Raw genomic sequence first — 10,087 nt, forward strand, 5'->3', positions numbered from 1 at the left:
CAGCAACACATAGATTTCAGCTCTAGCGGAACTTTTTTCGGGTGATTGTAGGGCCTGTTATGCCAATTCTATTTAGCTGCAGACTGTCTCGAGGCTGCGTCTTTTCGCTGTGCTGTGGCTGCCGCTGTTCTCACTCGGGGTTGTTCGGGTTTGTATCACTGCAGTAATGCTCACTTCTGCAACACTTCCACGGGCTCAGCTCAGTACTGGCCCAGTCAAACACTCTGCGGCCCTAAACCTAAACGCAATGTTTCCCCTTTACGTCGATATTAAGAATTCACTAAGGCTGCATACGAATTGGACATCAAGGCTGTTGATGCAGCTCACCTAGATACGTTGCCATGACTGTAAATACACGCTGAGATATACACAGCATTTTTTTTTATTTTGATCTATAAATAACATCATCAGATATTCCAACACAAAGGCCTATAGCATCTCATGCAAAGCAATGCGACATATGCTGCACCAACAATGGAACATTTAGGCCAACTTTGAATTACACAAGGCCTACCACGTCTTTTCTCACTTCCCCAAATAGGTTATTTTTCTAGTAGGCCTACACTGAAAAAAATAAGGTTCTTAAATAGTTCTTCCCCAGCTCTTAAAGGGACAGTTCGATATTTGGCAGTGATGCCCTTTATCTACTTCCCCAGAGTCAGATTAACTCGTGGAGGCCATTTTTATGTCTGTGCTGCAGTGTGAAGGAAGTTGCTAACTAGCAATAGCGACATTTGTTGTTCTAGCTGTTCTCATAGACTTCCAGTTATTGCACTAACGCTAGTTAGCGTTGGCTCATGAAACTGCCTCTAACTTCCTTCATACTGGATGCATATACATCAAAATTGTATCCATGAGTTCATTTGACTCTGTTGAAAGAGATAAAGGGATTCATTGCCAAAATCACGAACTATGCCTTTAAGGTTCCTTGGAGAACTCTAGACTGATAAATAGCCTTTGAGTTAAGTGGGGTTTCTTGATGTGGCATCTACAGTTCTTCAGAATTCTAAAAGGTTCTTGAAATGTATGGAAGCCTCCAGATGTGTCCCTTTCATAGCACACAGCAAATTGGCCAGTGTTAATAGTGTTTATTTTTCAGTGTAACATTTCTAGTGTTGATTCGGGAGTTAAATTAACACTGGAAGAGTTACATTAACACTGGAAGAGTTACATTAACACTGGAAGAGTTAAATTAACACAGGAAGAGTTGAAAAATAATCACATTGTTTGTGTTAATAACCAGAGTTGTAACAAAATTGTGCCCATCATTATCATATTTCCCAGCATTCTCTATTGCTGGTAGATTTTTGTTTCAATATGTGGACCCCAGGAAAAGTAGCTGTTGCTTTAGCACTAGCTCATTGTGATCCTTATAAAATACTAAATATCTATATGTTTTGCATGTACATTGATTGATTATTTAATCTTATGCTACTCAAATATAAATAGCATACATTTTTATAAACTAATTTAATTTGTTATTTGGACTTATTGAACCTGTTACTGAAATGGTTGTTCCAGTTTAGATGCTTAAGGTAGTCTCATACGTTAGTCTTCCCAAACCTAGCAGTCATTCTGAATGCACGTTGTGGGTGAATAAACATTGCAAATATTGGATATCCCCACTTTTAATGGATTCCAATAAGAATGACATTTGCTGGTGCAAAACAGCATAAAATGACTTGCAGGTCTGTCGTGACATGTAACCTTGAGTTTCAGGATACTGTATAAAAAGGCATTATGTAATATGTATTGTATTGTTTAAAATAATAACATTTTAAAGATAACATGTTCACTTAGTATCTCTACTTGGTGAAGGCCACAGGATTGAAAATTAATGAATGCAACAACCCTTTCTCTGTCACTAACAAGTCATGGGTGGTAACACTACAATTCGCTCGAAGGCACACTGGGAAATCTACCACTGAATTCACAGGCGGCTGGTGGCATCTTCATTTGGGAGGACAGGCTTATTGTAATGGCTTGAATGGAATTAATGGAATGATATCAAACACATCACACATATTGTTCCATGTGTTTGATACCATTCCATTCACTCCATTCCAGGCATTATTATGAACCGTACTGTACAGAATCTATTAGAGATCTATAAAGAACCATGCATACACCTTTATTGTTAATAGGTCTACACAATTGTAGACCTCCACAAGTCTGACTCATCCTTGGGAGCAATATCCAAATGCCTGAAGGTACCACGTTCATCCGTACAAACAATAGTACACAACTATAAACACCATGGGACCATGCAGCCATCATACTGCTCAGGAAGGAGATGCGTTCTGTCTCCTAGAGATGAACGTACTTTGGTGTGAAAAGTGCAAATCAATCCCAGAAAAACAGCAAAGGACCTTGTGAAGATGCTGGAGGGAACAGGTACAAAAGTATCTATATCCACAGTAAAACGAGTCCTATATCGACATAACCTGAAAGGCCGCTCAGCAAGGGAGAAGCCACTGCTCCAAAACCACCATAAAAAAACAGACTACGGTTTGCAACTACACATGGGGACAAAGATCATACTTTCTGGAGAAATGTCCTCTGGTCTGATGAAACTGTTTGGCTATAATGACCATTGTTATGTTTGGAGGAAAAAAAGGGAGGTTTGCAAGCCGAAGAACACCATCCCAACCATGAAGCACGGGGGTGGCAACATCATGTTGTGGGGCTGCTTTGCTGCAGGAGGGACTGGTGCACTTATAGATATAGATGGCATCATGAGGCAGGAAAATGATGAAGAGAGAGAGAGAGAGAAAGACTGTGTCAGCTTGTCTTCTACAGGCTTCTGACCCAGACTCCCAGCAGATGGTTATATGTTCACATCCTGCTCTGGCTTATAGCTGCCTGGATGCTTGGTAGAGGGCCTAGCACTTGTTTGCTAAATACACCCGGCCTCAATAGCTTGTACTTGTTGTTTTGTTTGTCTCTGTGTGTGAAGTAGCTCTTGGCAGCCGCTATCCATGGTGCTGACCAGGGCCATTAGAAAACTGGGAGTGTTGAATGGACAGCTCAAAATGAAGTACCTTATACCAGGGGGAGCCAGCCTTTCTCCTGGGGAGCCCCTGCTACAGGTTATTTCCCCCACCTCTGCAGGTGTGTGTGTGTGCATTTTAAATCCCAAGAGAGAGAGAGACAAATGTAATAACCAGTTCATTTTTATTGTTTATTTTACTTTTGTTTATGATCTATTTGACTTGCTTTGGCAATGTAAATATATGTACTATATAGTATATAGTACTTAAAACATGCTTATCGCTGTGCAGATACAATGCTATAATTCCTTGAACAAGGTTTAGATTGATTGAAGCAGAAAGTGTGTGAGTCAGACAACAGCTCTATTCCCAAAGGTACGACTCATCTCTGCTACAGGACTACTTTCATCAAGAGCTCCCATAACAGCTCATTCTACAGGGAAGGTTAAACAGCACTCAAATTATACCCATTAAGGTCCACTCGCTCTCTCTCACTCTCTTTCTCACACACACACACTCTCACGCTCTTTCACACTCTCTCTTTCAAACTCTCTCTCTCACTGACACTCACTCACAATCTCTCTCTCTCTCTCTCTCTCTCTCTCTCTCTCTCTCGCTCTATCGTTTCAATATCCACTCAGCATCACTGACCGTCATTCATTGTTTAAAGTGAAAAAGGTGATGTTATTTAATGCCTCATACCCCATTTAACTGTGTCCCAGCTAGAAGCTTTCTCACTTCCTTTCTCCTCACACACACACACACACACACACACACACACACACACACACACACACACACACACACACAGACACACACACACACACACACACACACACACACACACACACGCACACACACGCACATGCACACACACACACACACGCACATGCACACACACACATGCACACACACACATGCACAAACAACAGGACAACAGGACAGAGGTAACAACTGATGTGACCTGACAACAGGACAGAGGTAACAACTGATGTGACCTGACAAAAGGACAGAGGTAACAGCTGATGTGACCTGACAACAGGACAGAGGTAACAGCTGATGTGACCTGACAACAGGACAGAGGTAAAAGCTGATGTGACCTGACAACAGGACAAGAGGTAACAACTGATGTGACCTGACAAAAGGACAGAGGTAACAGCTGATGTGACCTGACAACAGGACACAGGTAACAGCTGATGTGACCTGACAACAGGACAGAGGTAAAAGCTGATGTGACCTGACAACAGGACAAGAGGTAACAACTGATGTGACCTGACAACAGGACAGAGGTAACAGCTGATGTGACCTGACAACAGGACAGAGGTAACAGCTGATGTGACCTGACAACAGGTGAGAGGTAACAGCTGATGTGACCTGACAACAGGTGAGAGGTAACAGCTGATGTGACCTGACAACAGGACAGAGGTAACAGCTGATGTGACCTGACAACAGGTGAGAGGTAACAGCTGATGTGACCTGACAACAGGTGAGAGGTAACAGCTGATGTGCTGGTGACCTGACAACAGGACAGAGGTAACAATTGATGTGACCTGACAACAGGTGAGAGGTAACAGCTGATGTGACCTGACAACAGGACAGAGGTAACAACTGATGTGACCTGACAACAGGACAGAGGTAACAACTGATGTGACCTGACAACAGGACAGAGGTAACAACTGATGTGACCTGACAACAGGACAGAGGTAACAACTGATGTGACCTGACAACAGGACAGAGGTAACAGCTGATGTGACCTGACAACAGGACAGAGGTAACAACTGATGTGACCAGACAACAGGACAGAGGTAACAGCTGATGTGACCTGACAACAGGACAGAGGTAACAGCTGATGTTCTGACACACCAGTGCATTGTGATTTTAGTGTCTGCCTGTTGACACAATTATATACAATGATACATTGAGCTGGACAGCCCCAGACAGAAAACACCTTTATATACAATGATACATTGAGCTGGACAGCCCCAGACAGAAAACACCTTTATATACAATGATACATTGAGCTGGACAGCCCCAGACAGACAACACCATTATATACAATGATATATTGTGCTGGACAGCCCCAGAACAGAAACACCATTATATACCATGATACATTGAGCTGGACAGCCGCAGACAGAAAACAGCATTATATACAATGATATATTGAGCTGGACAGCCCCAGACAGAAAACAGCATTATATACAATGATATATTGTGCTGGACAGCCCCAGACAGAAAACACCATTATATACAATGATACATTGAGCTGGACAGCCCCAGACAGAAAACACCATTATATACAATGATACATTGAGCTGGACAGCCGCAGACAGAAAACAGCATTATATACAATGATACATTGAGCTGCCCAGCCCCAGACAGAAAACACCATTATATACAATGATACATTGAGCTGGACAGCCCCAGACAGAAAACACCATTATATACAATGATACATTGAGCTGCCCAGCCCCAGACAGAAAACACCATTATATACAATGATACATTGAGCTGCCCAGCCCCAGACTGGAAACACCTTTATATACAATGATACATTGAGCTGGACAGCCCCAGACAGAAAACACCATTATATACAATGAAACATTGAGCTGCCCAGCCTCAGACAGAAAACACCTTTATATACAATGATACATTGAGCTGGACAGCCCCAGACTGGAAACACCTTTATATACAATGATACATTGAGCTGGACAGCCCCACACTGGAAACACCTTTATATACAATGATACATTGAGCTGGACAGCCCCAGACAGAAAACACCATTATATACAATGATACATTGAGCTGCCCAGCCCCAGACTGGAAACACCTTTATATACAATGATACATTGAGCTGGACAGCCCCAGACAGAAAACACCATTATATACAATGATACATTGAGCTGGACAGCCCCAGACTGGAAACACCTTTATATACAATGATACATTGAGCTGGACAGCCCCAGACAGAAAACACCATTATATACAATGATACATTGAGCTGGACAGCCCCAGACTGGAAACACCTTTATATACAATGATACATTGAGCTGGACAGCCCCAGACTAGAAACACCTTTATATACAATGATGCATTGAGCTGGACAGCCCCAGACAGAAAACACCTTTATATACAATGATACATTGAGCTGGACAGCCCCAGACTGGAAACACCTTTATATACAATGATACATTGAGCTGCCCAGCCCCAGACAGAAAACACCTTTATATACAATGATACATTGAGCTGGACAGCCCCAGACAGAAAACACCTTTATATACAATGATACATTGAGCTGGACAGCCCCAGACTGGAAACACCTTTATATACAATGATACATTGAGCTGCCCAGCCCCAGACTGGAAACACCTTTATATACAATGATACATTGAGCTGGACAGCCCCAGACTGGAAACACCTTTATATACAATGATACATTGAGCTGGACAGCCCCAGACTGGAAACACCTTTATATACAATGATACATTGAGCTGGACAGCCCCAGACTGGAAACACCTTTATATACAATGATACATTGAGCTGGACAGCCCCAGACTGGAAACACCTTTATATACAATGATACATTGAGCTGGACTGCCCCAGACTTATATACACCTTTATATACAATGATACATTGAGCTGGACAGCCCCAGACAGAAAACACCTTTATATACAATGATACATTGAGCTGGACAGCCCCAGACAGAAAACACCTTTATATACAATGATACATTGAGCTGGACAGCCCCAGACTGGAAACACCTTTATATACAATGATACATTGAGCTGGACAGCCCCAGACTGGAAACACCTTTATATACAATGATACATTGAGCTGCCCACCCCAGACTGGAAACACCTTTATATACAATGATACATTGAGCTGGACAGCCCCAGACAGAAAACACCATTATATACAATGATACATTGAGCTGGACTGCCCCAGACTTATATACACCTTTATATACAATGATACATTGAGCTGGACAGCCCCAGACAGAAAACACCTTTATATACAATGATACATTGAGCTGGACAGCCCCAGACAGAAAACACCTTTATATACAATGATACATTGAGCTGGACAGCCCCAGACTGGAAACACCTTTATATACAATGATACATTGATCTGGACAGCCCCAGACTGGAAACACCTTTATATACAATGATACATTGAGCTGGACAGCCCCAGACTGGAAACACCTTTATATACAATGATACATTGATCTGGACAGCCCCAGACTGGAAACACCTTTATATACAATGATACATTGAGCTGCCCAGCCCAGACTGGAAACACCTTTATATACAATGATACATTGAGCTGGACAGCCCCAGACAGAAAACACCATTATATACAATGATACATTGAGCTGGACAGCCCCAGACTGGAAACACCTTTATATACAATGATACATTGAGCTGGACAGCCCCAGACTGGAAACACCTTTATATACAATGATACATTGAGCTGGACAGCCCCAGACTGGAAACACCTTTATATACAATGATACATTGAGCTGGACAGCCCCAGACTGGAAACACCTTTATATACAATGATACATTGAGCTGGACAGCCCCAGACTGGAAACACCTTTATATACAATGATACATTGAGCTGGACAGCCCCAGACTGGAAACACCTTTATATACAATGATACATTGAGCTGCCCAGCCCCAGACTGGAAACACCTTTATATACAATGATACATTGAGCTGGACAGCCCCAGACAGAAAACACCATTATATACAATGATACATTGAGCTGGACTGCCCCAGACTTATATACACCTTTATATACAATGATACATTGAGCTGGACAGCCCCAGACAGAAAACACCTTTATATACAATGATACATTGAGCTGGACAGCCCCAGACAGAAAACACCATTATATACAATGATACATTGAGCTGGACAGCCCCAGACAGAAAACACCATTATATACAATGATACATTGAGCTGGACAGCCCCAGACTGGAAACACCTTTATATACAATGATACATTGAGCTGGACAGCCCCAGACTGGAAACACCTTTATATACAATGATACATTGAGCTGGACAGCCCCAGACTGGAAACACCTTTATATACAATGATACATTGAGCTGGACAGCCCCAGACTGGAAACACCTTTATATACAATGATACATTGAGCTGCCCAGCCCCAGACTGGAAACACCTTTATATACAATGATACATTGAGCTGCCCAGCCACAGACAGAAAACACCATTATATACAATGATACATTGATCTGGACAGCCCCAGACTGGAAACACCTTTATATACAATGATACATTGAGCTGCCCAGCCCCAGACTGGAAAAATAAGAGAAAAGGGAAATTTGCTGAATTGTCCATTTCTCTTTTTTCTCTGAACTGCACTACTAGTACAAGTCCTGTGTGAGTTCATACTTCTGAGGTTGACATGTCAGTGTGTGTGTGTGCATATCTGTGTGCGTATTGAAGTGTATGTCTATGTTTGTGTATGCGCAATATCAAATCAATAGTGGTAAGTGGTAGCTCTCTTCTCTCTTTCTCTCTCGTTTCATGTCTCTCTGTTTCTCTCTCTCTCTCTCGTTCTCTTCTGTGACTCTGTGGCCCGGGCCTGAGGCATATATATTTTTACCACCCACCACACTTCCTCTTTGTCTACTGGCTGGTGTTAAAGGCGTGTTCCCAATACATAACGTGCTGCGGTTTGCCCTGCTGCCTCTCCTTTCTGTATGTCTAAGAGGAGTTTATGGATTATTTTTACCTAATGACATTACAGGGTTTAGTTGACCATTCTGATGGTTTATCATTATGACATCACAAAGGACTTTGTTTACCATTCTAAATTAGTCTCATTATGACATCACAAAGGACTTGTTTGGTCATTTTAACAGATCCCAATTGATGGCATCACAAATGACTTTGTTGAACTTTGTAACAGATTCCAATTGATGACATCACAGTTGATGACGTGTACTGTATAATTCTGACAGAGCATAATGTAAATTTGTTTAAATAATTGTTAAATCAATGAGGGTCTTCTCTTATCTCGCTGCTGCTTATGTCCAAGAGGGTTCAGAACTATACATTTCTCTATTTCAAATCAAATCAAAGTTTATTTGTCACATTCACCTTACAGTGAAATGCTTACTTAAAATAAAAGCTACAGATACAATCGTTAGGTTGTAAATTAGATGTTGTGGTGCAGTGCCGCCATGTGAATCTGTGTGTGTGTCTGTGTGTGTGTGTGTTTAACTATTCTTGTGGGAACCAGAAGTGCCCACAAGAATAGTAAACATAAAAAATTTGACCAACTGAGGACATTTTGTTAGTACCCACGAGGTCAAATGCTATTTCTAGGTGGTTTAGAGTTAAGGTTAGAAATACGTAAGGGTTAGTTTTAGGGTTATGAGTTAGCGTTAGAGTAAAGTTTAGGGTTAGGGAAAATAGGATTTTGAATGGGACTGAATTGTGTGTCCCCACAAGGTTAGCAGTAGGTTGGTGGTAGATGGAAGACCGTGTTGCCAAACCGAGTCCTTTGAAGAATGTCTCTGGTTGTCAATTGGATACGTTGTAGTAACGTCGTTGGGTGATAGACGGAATAATCTGTTTGTTCCTTCCTAACCCTCGTTGCATCTGCTGTTGCTAACTCAACGTCTAGGAGGTATCACTTCTGTAGTGAATAAGAGTTCAAAGTTCATACCATTCGCAACCAAAGCTCACGCTGATGTTGGCTTCATTCTGTAGTTATTATCTGAACCATTCTGACATAGGACCGTTGTCCTACACTCTCGGAACAGGAAGTTATATTGTCGTCAAGGGCTTATATAGGAAGGGAGAGGAGGGCGTGTTTGAAAAGTTTCATAGCCCATGTCCCTTCACAGGGGCGGGCCACTGATTAAGCAGCCCTATCCTATGAAAACCCAAATCTCACATTCTAGAAGCTAAAATCACATTTCATCCCATCACAAATAATTTCATATTCAAACATTTAAATTGAACAACAATTCCATGTGAATCTGATAACTCTGATGTGTAGACTTTCCACTGTAGAATTTATGTCATATTATCATTGATGAGAATGTCTCAGATGACAGCCGAA

The 10,087-nt window shown here is 41.7% G+C and overlaps 1 protein-coding gene across 1 annotated transcript in view; it reads left to right on the forward strand.

Moving 5' to 3' along the window:
- LOC110495637 (fibroblast growth factor 14) overlaps positions 1-10,087 on the forward strand; it is a 52,743-nt gene that overhangs the window by 1,329 nt on the left and 41,327 nt on the right. The window lies entirely within an intron of this gene.

The sequence above is a fragment of the Oncorhynchus mykiss genome, chromosome 18 (genome assembly GCF_013265735.2).
Source record: "Oncorhynchus mykiss isolate Arlee chromosome 18, USDA_OmykA_1.1, whole genome shotgun sequence".
NCBI classification, from domain to species: Eukaryota; Metazoa; Chordata; class Actinopteri; order Salmoniformes; family Salmonidae; genus Oncorhynchus; species Oncorhynchus mykiss.